Source organism: Oryx dammah, unplaced genomic scaffold, assembly GCF_014754425.2.
Source record: "Oryx dammah isolate SB20612 unplaced genomic scaffold, SCBI_Odam_1.1 HiC_scaffold_29, whole genome shotgun sequence".
Classification (NCBI taxonomy): domain Eukaryota; kingdom Metazoa; phylum Chordata; class Mammalia; order Artiodactyla; family Bovidae; genus Oryx; species Oryx dammah.
The window spans coordinates 110,343,310-110,358,030 of NW_024070213.1; the positions used below are offsets into that span (position 1 = coordinate 110,343,310).

Below are 14,721 nucleotides of genomic sequence, written 5' to 3' on the forward strand. Positions count from 1 at the left end.
ACTTACATGCACTTCAAAGTAAAGAAAATTCTGTACTGTTTCAATTACCAGATAATCATTTCACGCAGCAGTCAAATTCCAAAGAAAATACAGCTTACACATATGTTCTCAAATTATGGGTAGATTTGGGACAAATCTTTTAAGCTAAATGACTTGAAAGTGAATTTTTTAAATGACATTCATTTTCTTTATTAAAATATTCATTAATTTGATGTAGCCTTGATGTAGAGTTCTAATGGATTTTTTAAAAATATGGAATGCCTCACAAATTTGCATGTCATCTTTGCACAAGGGCCATGCTACTCTTCAATGTAACATATATTCCAATTTTAGTATATGTACTGCTGAAGTGAGCACTAGATTTCTAATATTTATTATAATAAATGAACTATAGGAGCATAAATCCTGATTCATATATTTTAATTTGTAAATATATCAGTTTGATGAATGGAGTCATTTTTCTGTCCAATCACATTAAATTACTTCCATAGCCAAATCCCTGGAGTAAGTTATGAGCTCATTCAGGAAATAGCCTGCCAAGAGAAGATTTGGCACACAGTAGGCAGTCAATAAATACTGGAAACAACATGTATTCTATTAAGGCATCCATAGTATAGATTTTCAACCACATGTAAACTCTCCAGTTGAAATGTTAAGAGCAGTCATTAGCCTCTTATCCAACATGCCTGAGAGTTGCTTCCCCTTCCATTAATTGAAATGCTTTCTGGAGACACACATTAATTAGTAATAATCTAGCTTCCTGTACAAGTAAGCAGTGATTCCACCAATGTACTCTGAGATCATATAACAATGATTTTAGAGTCACTGCATTCCTTGTTCCCTCAGTTGATGTTGATGTTGAATTACATCTCATAATAGAAATAATCACTTATCAAGAATAATCGGGAGGGTGAGGTTCAGATGAGTCATTTCCCATCATCTTGGAAGGCTTCCTAAATTCTCATTCATAGATATTGAGCCAAGGCGGGGTGGTGGGTGGTGGGTGGTGGGTGGTTCCCTGTACTAGGCATTGAGTATGCAGATATGAAAAGATGTGATTCCTGTCCTCAAGAAGCTTCTAATCTAGTAAACAGAAGTTTAAGCTCATAAGTGCAACAAAATATTACACTAAGTGCTGAGAGAAAGAATGAAAATATCAATAAGGGGGACTTTTTGGTGGTCCAGTGGCTCAGACTCTGCATTCCCAATGCAGGGGGCTGGCTTCTGTCCCTGGTAGGGGAACTAGACCCTACAGGCTGCAACGAAGATCAAACATCCTGTGTGCAGCAACTAAGACCCAACCAAGTAAAATAAATAAATATAAATATTAAACACACACACACACAGATGAGGAAGCTGTCAGTTCAGAGCTAGATCTAGGTGAGAAAACCTGGAAAAACCATTCCTGTCATACCTGAGCACATCAGTTCCCTGTTGTAAAAGGCACCTAAGTGCTCCATCTTCTTGTGAGAGCTGTAGGAAATGTTGAAGAAAATTAAATGCAGGAAAAGAAGGCCTGGGAAAACTTGACAAGGACTCATGATCAAAGCATGGTCTGCAATAACCCATTCCTTAACCAACAGGCATAAACTTTCAGAAGCCGACGGCAAATAGAAGACTCTAAGTTTCTACGGGGTGTTGCACTTGGGCATCACTATAAACAAGTGATATACTATCTTACACTGTAGCTAGTTTTTCTCTTTGGTTTTCATTCACCAGCCCTAGAGATAATCAAGGGCTTGAGCCCCTGATTTACCAGGCTCAAAACCTCCAAAAGAGTTGTATGTCCTACAGAAAAAAAAAAAAAGGACTTTTGGAGGTATGTCTAAAAGTCCCAAATTATCTGAGTTCCAGGGGCCAGCGAGCTCCCTGTCTCACTCTCGCCTCCCTGAAGGCCTTCCCCAGCCAGTTCTGACCACTAGCATGTCACCCCAGGGTGGATTATGTCTCACACTTCCTCTTGGTAACCTCCATAGCTCCCACCACAGTGCCCTGCAGCTAGCTCATTTAATGATTGATAATAATGATGATGATAACAAGCACAGACTCTCCAAAGATGCCCAGAATGGTAAAATCTCAAAATGTTTCCATGTGTTAGAAGTTCTGCAAAAAGTGCAACTGGTTGACAGGTTGGCCTATTAAATACATTCTGTGAATTTTCTATTCCCATCCTCTCTTCCCGACAGTATTGTAGATGATAGCGGTTAGGTTGACATATGTCTTCTTCATTTACACTGCCCATGAAAAAACATGGGGGCTCCTGTTGGTGCCAAACAAGCCTTTTTATCTGCTTAACATAAGTCAGCATATGGAGCAGGTCCTACCTGAGGCCTGCCTGGGTGAAGTCCAAGTCATTGTGAGACCTTATGTCCAATTTATCTAGGGTTCTTATTTACCAAGGAATATCCCAAGGAGCCACCACAGATGCCAGGCCTGTGTTAATAAAATGAGACACAAGCACCCTAACCTGTGTCCACTAAGCAGAGGGAAATCTTCGATCTCTCTGGGCAAGTCACACTTCTGTTGCTTGTAATCCTTTTTGGACCTGTAAAGCTCCTATTTGTTGCAATAGCACTGACTTGTAAAATTGAGGGATAAAGGGCTTGTTTGCCTTCATAAAAGCAAAGAATAAGCTCAGTCATTTATGGGAAATTTCATTTGACTCCTGGGTCAGTGGTTTAATTTTGCATATGTTCTCATAAATGTAACTGCTGTGTTTTGTGAGACAATCATCTTGTAAACTAAATGTGCTGGCAAAGGAAAATAAGTTTGTGGCACCCAAGACACTAGGGGAACTGGCAGACATGGAAAACGCCTGACATGCTTTCCTCCCCAGCGTCATGGCTATCTAGCAGAAAAGGAACACCCTCCCTCCAACACTCTCCTTGCAAGTGGTGAGCTCTCCCACTGACCTTTACCTTCTGGGTAAATTTTAATATCGAAAAGAAGCTGGAAGTAATGCCAGCACTTATCTCAGCATTGTTGCGCTGAAGAAAAATGTTTATGACTCGGTAATCAGTCTGTCATGCATTTCTTGCATGTGTTCATGCTCAGTTGCTTCAGCTGTGTCAAATGTCAGTGGCAAATTGAGTAAACGCAAATTAAATGGAGAAATTCTCTGGTGTGTGCATGTGTATATGTGTGTGTGTGTGCATGTACATGCGCACATGCCTGAGTTCACATGCCTTGTTCCCAAGAAGCCAAGACCCACATCAGTTCAGTTCAGTTCGGTTGTTCAGTCATGTCCAACTCTTTGCGACCCCATGAATCGCAGCACACCAGGCCCCCCTGTCCATCACCAACTCCCGGAGTTCATCAGACTCATGTCCACTGAGTCAGTGATGCCATCCAACCATCTCAGCCTCTGTCGTCCCCTTCTCCTCCCGCCTTCAATCTTTCCCAGTATCAGGGTCTTTTCAAATGAGTCAGTTCTCTGCATCAGGTGGCCAAAGTATTGGAGTTTCAGACCCACATAGTAAAATATATTTATGGGAATTTTAGAGCCTTGTACATCTCCCTCAACCTTACCAAGGCTGAAAACCCAAAAGTGCAGACAATCTCCATCTGAAGCTGCCACTATTAAATGTAAGTTGGTGTTATCATGAAATTGACTCAACACAGCCTCTTTGTCTTCTGTAAGCAATACTGACAGCAGGGTTCCCTACTGATAAGACTGGAGCTATGCCTGGAGCTACCACTTGTGATTAGCACCTACCAGATGACACTGTACTAAGCATATTATCTCTAACCCTTTTCCCATATGGCTGAAGTCTTACAGAACATACATACTAATCCTTGTTTTACAGATCAGGAAATTGAACCTCAGAGAACTTAAAAAGTGGGAAAATATCATACATGAACGTAAATTAGTCTGACCCCATGGTCAAGCTTTTCCTATACACACATACCCACTGATTTTATATATACATATATATAGGACTACAGCCAGTCACCCAACCTTATTTCCAAGAAATACTGCTTTTCTGGGTGGTTAATACTCAAGTGTTAACTAGTATTATAGTCAAAAGTGCTATACCTCTGGCTTCCCAGCTAGAAGCAGACACAGTCACTTACCCAGTCTGCTGGCTGGGACAAGAGGACATCCCTCCTCCACCTGAGATATCAAGACACTAGGGATAAGGTTTATGGAACATCAGCCACTTTTATGAAAAATCTACTGCTCATCACACAGTCATTCACTAACTCAACAAATATTTACTGAGGGACTGGTCCATGCCAGGCAGTGTATAATGGGCAAAACTTGGCAAGTACAAGATAGCACTCACCTTTGAAACACTCACAGTATTAGGGAGAAAGTCAAAGCGTTAGTCACTCAGTTGTGTGCAACTCTTTGCAACCCCATGGACTGTAGCCCGCCAGGTGTCTCTGTTCATGAGATTTCCCAGGTAAGAATGCTGGTGTGGGTTGCCATTTCCTTCTCTGGGGGATCTTCCCGACCCAGGGATGAACCTGCATCTCTCGCATTGCAGGCAGTTTCATTACCGTCTGAGCCACCAGGGAACCCCAGTATTATGTGGAGAGACTATCAAAAGAATGATTCCTATGCAAAGTGATAAAAGCTAGTACCGGAACAAGCAAGAGATTACTGGACACAGAGCAAGGACTACCACTGGCTGTGGAGTGCTTCAAATAATTTACAGAAGAAAAACAGCATCCAGACAGTCTCCTAAAGAACAAATTATGGTGAGCCTGGTCATTGAAGGGAGGTGGTTAGATTTCCAGGCAGAAAGGATGGGATGTACATGGACCTAGAAGTGAGAGAAAGCCTACGTGTTCCCAAGCCTGCAAGCTCTTCCGTGTTTTGTGAGGGGGAATGGAGGAGAAAATAATGACATTGGACAACTAAAAACAGGACCAATGGTAAAGGTCTTGGTGAGAAATGTTAGGACTCCATTGTGGAGGGAACAGTTTCCCTAAACAGACAGTTTAGGATCTACTCTGAGTCATCCAAGTAGAGTTTCAGGGAGCTCAGAACACTGCTCACCGGACCCATTTGGGAGCAAAACATAACACTTGTGAGGCTTGTCCCCACGCGCTCCTCACTCAGCCCCAAAGAGTGATGGTGGTGGTGTCCCCTCATGCAGGGGTGTGATTCTCTCACAGTCCCATGAATAGTCACGAGTGAACTGAGGGGACCAAATCAGGAGATGGTTGGCTGCTGTCAAAGGGGTTGTCACTCATTCATTTGTCTGTTCATTTAATCCAAGCAATGCAACAATACTGCTGTATTGGCAGTCGGCAGTCTGTGCCTGTTCAGTCAAGGGTGACCTACCATCCCTTCTTGTAAATAAAGTTTTAGGGGGACATAGCTACATCTGTTCATTTATGCACTGCCTGTGACTGCTTTCACACTATTAGAGCAGAGGTAAATTGTAGTCACAGATCAAGGGTATATATCCGTGTTAGTGAGTCACATATATTTAAAGACACAGAACTAAGTGGACCACTAAGGGGAAAAGGTATATGTAGAAAGTAGTTCAGTTCAGTTCAGTTGCTCAGTTGTGTCCGACTCTTTGTGACCCCATGGACTGCAGCCCGTCAGGCTTCCCTGTCCATCACCAACTCCCAGAGCTTGCTCAAACTCATGTCCATCGAGTTGTGATGCCATCCAACCATTTCATCCTCTGTCATCCCCTTCTCATCCTGCCTTCGATCTTTCCCAGCATCAGGGTCTTTTCCAGTGAGTCAGTTCTTCACATCAAGTGCCGAAGTATTGGAGCATCACCTTCAGCATCAGTCCTTCAAATCCTATTGAGGTTTGTGGGTATAAATCTATGGTAAGCAGTAAGCATTGCTGCATATTTCCAGATATATTCAGTTGTGTTGATACAGAGGTGAAATAAGAAGAAAGTTGACTTTCCTGAGGGTTGGAATTTTGCCAGGCCAAAACAGAAGAGGTGGGGCAAGGGAGCTGAATCAGTGTACATGAAAACCGCTTAACAAAAGACCAAGAAAGCTTAACTAAGTATAGATGGATGCTTGCCAGTGGGACAACAAGGTCAATGTACTGGAGTTCCTAAACGCACCCAAGAATTACTGGAGCAGAATCATTTTCTGCTTACTCACTTACACTAGAGTAGGTGAACTGGAGAGATAGGAAGAGGTGGTCAAAAAATAGACAGAATAGTGGTGTGAGAAATTTAGTAAACTAACGACTAAAATCCTTAGTGCATGAGGGGAAGTATTGCAGAAGAAAATAGATTGCTGTAAAAGGTGGGAGGGCAGGGCAAATTGGTGTGCCTAATTCCATGTGCTTCAAAGAACCAGAGGGAGCAGAGAGCAAGTGGAATTAAGTGTACAAAAGCAATCGGAAGGAACAAGTAGGCACCTCCCCTAAATAATTTCAGCCAGGGATAAGCAACTAAGAGAGAAATACTTACACAGTAAGGGCTAAATGTAAATAATGTAGAGAGAGTACATTATTAGGGTAATACTAGCTGTTGTAAGAAATAGATAAAACCCCCAAACTCAGGCTCTTAACTTAATAGGAGCTGATTTATTGCTCAATAAACTCAATAGAAGTTTATCTCTTGGAAGAAGGACTCTTTCCAGTGTAGATATTCAAACACTCAAGCAAGTTGAGGGAGGCTTTCTCATTTGCAATATGTGGCTCTAACACTGTTAGGGGTGTTGGCATGAAGACAGTAAGAGAGAGGGGGAAGAGCATTGCTCTATGGGCCAGGCCTGCAAGTGGCCAACATCACTTTCTCCCATTCAGTCATCTGGCTGGAAATGGAGTCTGTATTTTGTGCTGAGATACAAAGGGAAATAAATTTGATTGCTTGCAGTGGAAGTCTAAGGAAGAGTTTAAACAGTATACTTTGATGGAATTTTATCAGAAAAAAAGAAACCATGATATAATTTTAAAAAATCATGGACTCAGAAGAATTTGATTTAAAAACCTCGCTTTGTCAAACATGTGACCTTAAACAGGTCACATAAACCTATTAACCCTTATTCATAAAATTGCTATAAATAACAGTTCCCCTGCTATAAAGGGTACAAGAAAATGCCAAAATGAAATATGTGTTAAAAACATAAAAAACGTCTTATGTACTTTGAAGTACTGCATTTTTGTTGTTCAGTTGCTCAGTCATGTCCAACTCTTTGTGACCCCATGGACTGCAGCACACCAGGCTTCCCTGTCCTTTGCCATCTCCCGGAGCTTGCTCAAATTCGTGTCTATTGACTTGATGATGCCATTCAACCATCTCATCCTCTGTCATCCCCTTCTCCTCCCACCTTCAATCTTTCCCAGCATCAGGGTCTTCTCCAGTGAGCCAGTTCTTTGCGTAAGGTGGCCAAAATATTCGAGTTTCAGCTTCAGTATCAGTCCTTCCAATGAATACTCAGGACTGATTTCCTTTAGGTTGGACTAGCTGGATCTCCTTGCAGTCCAAGGGTCTTTCAAGAGTCTTCTCCAACACCACAGTTCAAAAGCATCAATTCTTCAGTACTCAGCTTTCTTCACAGTCCAACTCTCATATCCATACATGACTACTGGAAAAACCATAGCCTTGACTAGATGGACCTTTGTTGGCAAAGAAATGTCTCTGCTTTTTAATATGCTATCTAGGTTGGTCATAGCTTTTCTTCCAAGGAGCAAATGTCTTTTAATTTCATGGCTGCAGTCACCATCTGCAGTGATTTTGGAGCCCAAAAAAATAAAGTCTGTCACTGTTTCCATTGTTTCCCCATCAATTTGCCATGAAGTGCTGGAACCAGATGCCATGGTCTTGGTTTTTTGAATGTTGAGTTTTAAGCCAACTTTTTCACACTCCTGTTTCTCCCTCATCAAGAGGCTCTGGAGTGGCACTGGAGCAACTTTGAGGGGATATCCCACATACAAGGGCAGAGAAACCCCAGCAAGATGGTAGGCACTGGAGCAGAACATAGCCCCTTTTCTCTCTGTCTATTTAGTCCTCCCATCTTTAACTACATAGCTCACAATCAACATTCTTCTTTAAAAGACAAATATTGTATAACCCCATTTCTTTAAGGGGCCTAAAATAGTCAAATTCACAGAAACAGAAAGTAGAAAGGTGGTTACCAGAGGCCTAGAGGAGGGGCAGGGGGAGGGGGGCTGTCCTTTAATAGGGTTAGGGTTTCTGTTGGGCAAGACAAAAATAGTCCCCGAGAGCTGGTGCTCACTCATGTGAATATGCTTAATGCCACTCACTGAACACTGAAAGATAATTGAGATGGCAAATTTTATGAGTTTTTTAACCACAATTAAAAAATAAATTTTCAATAACTGAGTCACTTTGCTGTACAGCAAAAATTAACACAATATTGTAAATCAACTATACACCAATAAAATTTAAATCAATAAATAAAAATTTTAAAGTTCTACATTCTTCTTAAATCCTTTGTTCAGCCACCCTGTTTTAAAGTTGATTGGCTTAGTGCTTTTGGCTGCGCTGGGTCTTCTTTGCTGCGAGCAGGCTTTTCTCTCTAGTTGCTGCCGGCAGGGGCTCTTCTCTAGCTGTGCTGCACAGGCTTCTTATTGCAGTGTCTTCTCTTGTTGCAGAGCACAGGCTCTAGGGTATATGAGCTTCAGTAGTTGCGGCTTGCAGGCTCTAGAGCACAGGCTCAGTAGTCGTGGTGCATGTAAGCGCTTAGTTGCCCTACGGCATGTGAAATCTTCCCAGACCAGGAATTGAACTCATGAGCCCTGCATTGGCAGGTAGATTCGTAACCACTGGACCACCAGGGAAGTCCCAGTTCAGTTCTTGCCTGAAGTTACCTTGCCTTCTTCCCCAAAATTATGGTTTGTCCTCTTACTTGTTGCTTAGTCATGTGCCTACTTAGAACAAGTACTTTTGTCTGAAACTGTTAATTTAGCATTTTAGCATAATAACTTTTGTCTATTTTAGTTTCCATTAGACACTAATAATGAAATTGTTTTAAAATCAGTATCTGCATCTTCCATTATTCCCTCTTGGTGCCCTTCCAATAATGGCATTCAATAAGCACCTGCTGTTTTAACTCAGCTGTGTCACGGTAGGCACCATCAGATTTGGAGAGCTGAGACTGAATCTGAATTCAATAGAAAGGCTAGTGTGGAGAATAGGTTAAAAGTAAAAGTCATCAGAAAAGGCAGAATGGGCTGTCAAGGACAACTAAGCTGATGGTGGCCACTTTCATTTGCTCATCCTTTTATTCAATAAAATATTATTGAGTTCCCATGTCTAAGATATAATACTTATTCTGTGAGATACAAGTCTGACACAGTATCTGCCTTTAAGAATTTATTATCTTATAGTATCTGACTCTTTCTTCCAAGAAAAGTTGGAGGAAAAGGGCCAGCCAGGTTGGGTCATGTCAACCTAGGTTTTGGGAGGTGAAAGCCAGGTACAGTAGCAACTCAAGGAGGACAGAAACATGTGCTAAAATATGTGCAAGAAAAAAAAAAGTAACAATCAGTTCAGTTCAGTGGCTCAGTCATGTCCAACTCTTTGCGACCCCATGAATCTCAGCACGCCAGGCCTCCCTGTTCATCACCAACTCCTGGAGTTCACCCAGACTCACGTCCATCGAGTCAGTGATGCCATCCAGTCATCTGGAAGTTAAATTTGTCATCAGGTACAAGAAGCAAGCACAAAGGCCAATATATGATATGAAGACAAAGGTAAGGTAAATGCAGTAATGGAGCAAGAATTAAGAAACAAGATATGTATTAGACATATACTAATATGTCTAGACTAGACAAAATTGAAAAGGATGTTGGCCATTGCAAGAAACAGGGTACCCCAAACTCTCCCTTCATGGGTTCATTTCCAGTTACAATAGGTGGATTCACCAGGGGTAAAAGCAGAGCAGGCAAGTAGGGTAAGTCAGTCTACAAACAATCAAATTAAAAGTACTAAGTCCCATTAGGAAGGAGCAAAATAACATGAAACTGCACAAGAGACAACAGAGCAGGTAACAGCACAGATGCTGATGTCAGAGAACCTAGGTTCAAATCTCAAGTATGATAGTTCTTTGCTATGTGACCTTGGATGAGATAAGGATATTCCTCTGTGCTATGTGACCTTGGATGAGATAAGGATATTCCTCTGTTTTCTTATCTGTAAAATAGGAACAATATTATGCCTGCCTTACAGGATATGTTTCAAGGATGAAACTAGTTAATATCTGGGAAAGCCTGAGGAGAGTGCCTAGCACAGGATAAGCTGTGTGTCTGTGTTAAGTGTTGTGACTTAAAGGCAGGAAGGACCACCTCGGGCTGTGAGGGAAAACTTTGTACAGGAACTGGCATTTGAGTTTGCATTTGAATTACAGAGACAACTTGAATATACAGGCTGGGAGTGTGGGGACAAGTTCAAAGTGGCATGAATGCTCAAACTGTGTTTAGAAGCATAGATATAAATACAGGCTATGTGCCAGAGAATAATAGGTGATAGGGCTGGAAAGGTGATTTGCAGCCAGCTAAGTTGAATGTCAGGCTAAGGGGCCCACCTTACTCAGAAAGTAATGGAGAGTCATCACGGGCTTCTAAACAGGGAAACAGTCTGTTCAGAGCAGTAAGATGAATCTCGTAGCCGTTGACAGCATGGACTATGAAGTGAAGAAACTGGAAGCTCTGTGTCCAGGGAAGTGCCAAAACCTCCCAGGTGAGGTATTAAGAATCAGAGAAAAACAGTTAGTTACAAAGGACATCACTAAAGCCTTGCAAAGCAGACAGTTGTAAGAAAAGTGCCCTTGAAAGGAGATTAACACAGAAAGTATATACTGCATGTTCTAAAGTGACAATGGAGAATTGGAATCCCTATTCATGATATTTTTCTCTACCTGGATTGTTCATTTCTATGAAAATTCCTTAAAAAAGAATTCAGACTCCTCCAAAATACTGCCTTAACCTGGGTCTCCAACCTTCTCTCTCTCCTGCCCCCACAGCATACCCTGTGCTCCTGTCAAATTGTATTACTTGTTACTCTTGCTCAGTGAACATATTGTAAATCATGAGACAATGTGAAAACCTAAGGTCTTATTTACTCTTTTCTTCACTTTGGGCATTGGCTCACCCAGGTTTCTCTCCCTGGAAGAATCTTCTCATCTCCAAGGACCGAATTCCTACGTACCCTTCGAGGCCCATCTGAAACTCGGCTTTCACACAAAGCTTTCTTCAGTCTTCCAGCAGAAAATGATTTCTCTTTATCTATACTTTCAAAGCACTTGATATATTACCCTCACAACACTATAATTTAATGCAAACAAGTTAGATTATTAATAATTGCTATAATTTAATAGCAACAAAGACTGTGAACATGTCGTAACTATGGCATTACTCACAACTTTTTTCACTGCAATATTGCTGGAGAGCTTACAAAGCCATCTTTTTTCATCTATGCATAGGGTAGTGGTGTTGGAGAAGCCTCTAGAGAGTCCCTCGGACTGCAAGAAGATCCAAGCAGTCCATCCTAAAGGAAATCAGTCCTGAATGTTCATTAGAAGGACTGATGTTGAAGCTGAAACTCCAGTACTTTGGCCACCTGATGTGAAGAGCTGACTCATTTGAAAAGACTCTGATGCTAGGAAGGATTGAAGGCAGGAGGAGAAGGGGACGACAGAGGATGAGATGGCTGGATGGCATCACCAACTCGATGGACATGAGTCTGAGTGAACTCCGGGAGTTGGTGATGGACAGGGAGGCCTGGCGTGCTGTGGTTCATAGGGTTGCATAGAGTCGGACACCACTGAGCGACTGAACTGAACTGAACTAAGGAAAATCTAATCCTTTTAATCATTTGTTAATAGAACATGACTTAGCAACTAAACAGCAACAATACAAAACCATGTGCTCTCCTACCCACTAAGCTCCTCTTATCCTTCCTGCCTGAACTGCCACACCCTAAACCTCTCAGGTAGCGCCCATGATGTGTTGGGCTGGTCCAGTGAACAGGGTCCCCACTGTGGGCCGTTCCAATGGCAGAGGCTCTTTCATTTTCACTTCTCAGTTTCCAGGTCACGTTACACCACCTGCCCACTGGAGGTTCTGCCCACTGGAGGTTGTGCCCACTGTCACAGTGCTCCATCTCAGCCCATTCGCTGAAATGCCCCAAGCGGCCAGGACCAACTGACCAGAGCTGCAGTCCAAAGGAAGACCATTTGCCTCCCTGGATGCAGGAAACATGGAGGAATCACACTGCCGGTCTCAGAAAAGCAAAGACTGAGCCAGATTATCTGGTACCTGACTACCACCGGCTTAGCACAGTCTTCTTAGCACAGATTCTCAGCAAGATGTTGGATATTCTGCCCAGATTCCACCCAGCGCAGGAAGGAGAAAAGAAGAAAGAGGGAAGTGAAGGAGTTTCCAGAATTTTGCATGAATTTATAATATTCTGTGACTTCACTCAAGCATCTTGCTTTTTCTGTGACTGAGATATAATAGTTTGTCATTTTCATTTTCTAGCTGAGTTAGACCAAAATGGACAGTCTAAGGGAGAAAAAAAGGATTGATTGGTACAAGGACCTAATTTATGAAGTATAACATTTCTCCCTGCCAAATGCTTTTCCTTGTCAAAATTTTGCCGGAATCAATTGGTTATTTTTGGAATTATTAAATATAGTACTGAATCAGGGAAATTATGCTACAAATACTATCACAAATACTATGCAGAGACAGAAAATAATAGATGATTAAATGTCTCCATGTGTTCTTCCTAGGATAGTATTTTCTAATGAATTATGTAATTTAGATATTTAGGAAACTATTTTCCCTCCAGAGGAGTGCTCCTTTACTGCCTTACAAAAAGTCAGAATACAGTCTCACACAAATAGTACAAATTCTTGGTTTTCAAAGAGTGTTTTCATTTAAATAACAAAGGCACAGGGAGAATAATGCTCAATGATCTAATTTCACATTTTGAGGACTTTTCTCCCTTTGATTTTTAAAAATCTTTACAGAAAATCTAGTGCTTCATCACATCTTTATTTTAATCTTCACTGCTTTTTCCAATTATAAGAATAATGCATACTACCACAAAAATTCAAATTTTTCAGAAAAGCACCACGTAGAAAGCCAAGAATCCTGCAGTTACTCAGAACTGCTACTCTTCTAAAAATCTGTAACTATAGCTTCAGATTTTCCCAATCTATTAACCCTCTTCTGAAGTCTCAAAATCAGCCCAGTTGCTTCTTTCACATTACAGCTCTTCCTTCCTGTCCACGTGCTGTTAAACATCCCCCATAATTTTTAAAAAATGCTCTTTGACCCTTCCATTTCTTAGACTACAATTTTTCTCTCTTTTTCTTCTCATTTAAACATCTCAAGAGTAAGTTATGTTTGTTCCTCAGATTAGTTTGATTTCATTTCTTTCCCTTTTATTCAACTGAAGCCATGAGGTTCTAATGTCCAAATACAGCAAACATATTTGGTATCTCAGAAATCCTCTCTTCAACTTTAATACTGCTCATGGTTGGCCATAGCAGTTTGTTCAGATTTTTCTGTAAGACGCTAAGAAACTCCCAAAAAGCTTTTTGGCCAACCCAATACATATCCCACTGGTTTACATTTCTCTGTCCTGGTTCTCTTCCTGCTTCTCTGACAATATTTTCTTGATCTCTTTTATTATTCCCTTCTCCTCTGCTTGTCCTTCCTATGTTGGCATTTTGTCTCTGGTTCATTTTCCTTATTCTATGTGAGTTGTCTCATCTGAGTTGTCTAATTGATAAGTAGTAACTCTCAAATCTTTTTCATCTACAGCTTTTAACCTCAGGCTTCCCGGGTAGCTCAGCTGGTAAAGAATCCACCTGCAATGCAAGAAACCCAGGTTCAATTCCTGAGTCAGGAAGTTCCCCTGGAGAAGGGATAGGCTACCCACTCCAGTATTCTTGGACTTTTCTGGTGGCTCAGATGGTAAAGAATCTGCCTGCAATGTGGGAGACCTTGGTTCAATCCCTGGGTTGGGAAGATCCCCTGGAGAAGGGCATGGCAACCCACTCCAGCATTCTAGCCTGGAGAATCCCCAAGAACGGAGAAACCTGGTGGGCTACAAGCCATGGGGCTGCAAAGAGTTGGACATGACTGAGTGACTAAGCTGTCTGTCCATATTCATACATGTACCTGTGTTTCCCAAGGCACCTTGAAATCAGCATTGCCTAGAATGTATTCTTCTTTGCCTCCTCTTTTTCCAAGCCCAGAGATCTCCTTCTGCTTTATTCCATGTCAGATATTGATAGCATCACCCACCCGATCACCCAAGAAAGAACTGGGCAGTCATTTTTTTTACTTTTTATTCTTCTTTATTCTTTATATAGACTTAACCATCCAAGCATATCTTGAATCTGTACCCTTTTTCTAATCTAGACCATAACTTTCCCTTTATACCTATTTTTAATTAATTAATTTTAATTGGAGGCTAATTACTTTACAATATTGTAGTGGTTTTTGCCATATTTTGACATGAATCAGCCATGGGTGTACATGTGTTCCCCATCCTTAACCCCCTCCCACCTCTCTCCCCATCCCATCCCTCAGGGTTATCCCAGTGCACTGGCCCTGAGCACCCTGTTTCATGCATCGAACCTGGACTGGCAATCTGTTTCACATATGATAATATACATGTTCAATGCTGTTCTCTCAAATCATCCCACCCTCGCCCTCTCCCACAGAGTCCAAAAGTCTGTTCTTTATATCTGTGTCTCTTTTGCTATCTTGCATATAAGGTCATCATTATCATCTTTCTAAATTCCATA

The 14,721-nt window shown here is 41.5% G+C and overlaps 1 non-coding gene across 1 annotated transcript; it reads right to left on the minus strand.

Annotated features, from left to right (window-relative positions):
- Window positions 1–246: 246 nt before the first annotated feature.
- Window positions 247–357, minus strand: LOC120858945. The gene has a single exon (XR_005719975.1). It is a non-coding gene; the product is annotated as a U6 spliceosomal RNA (small nuclear RNA).
- Between the last annotated feature and the right edge of the window lie 14,364 nt (window positions 358–14,721).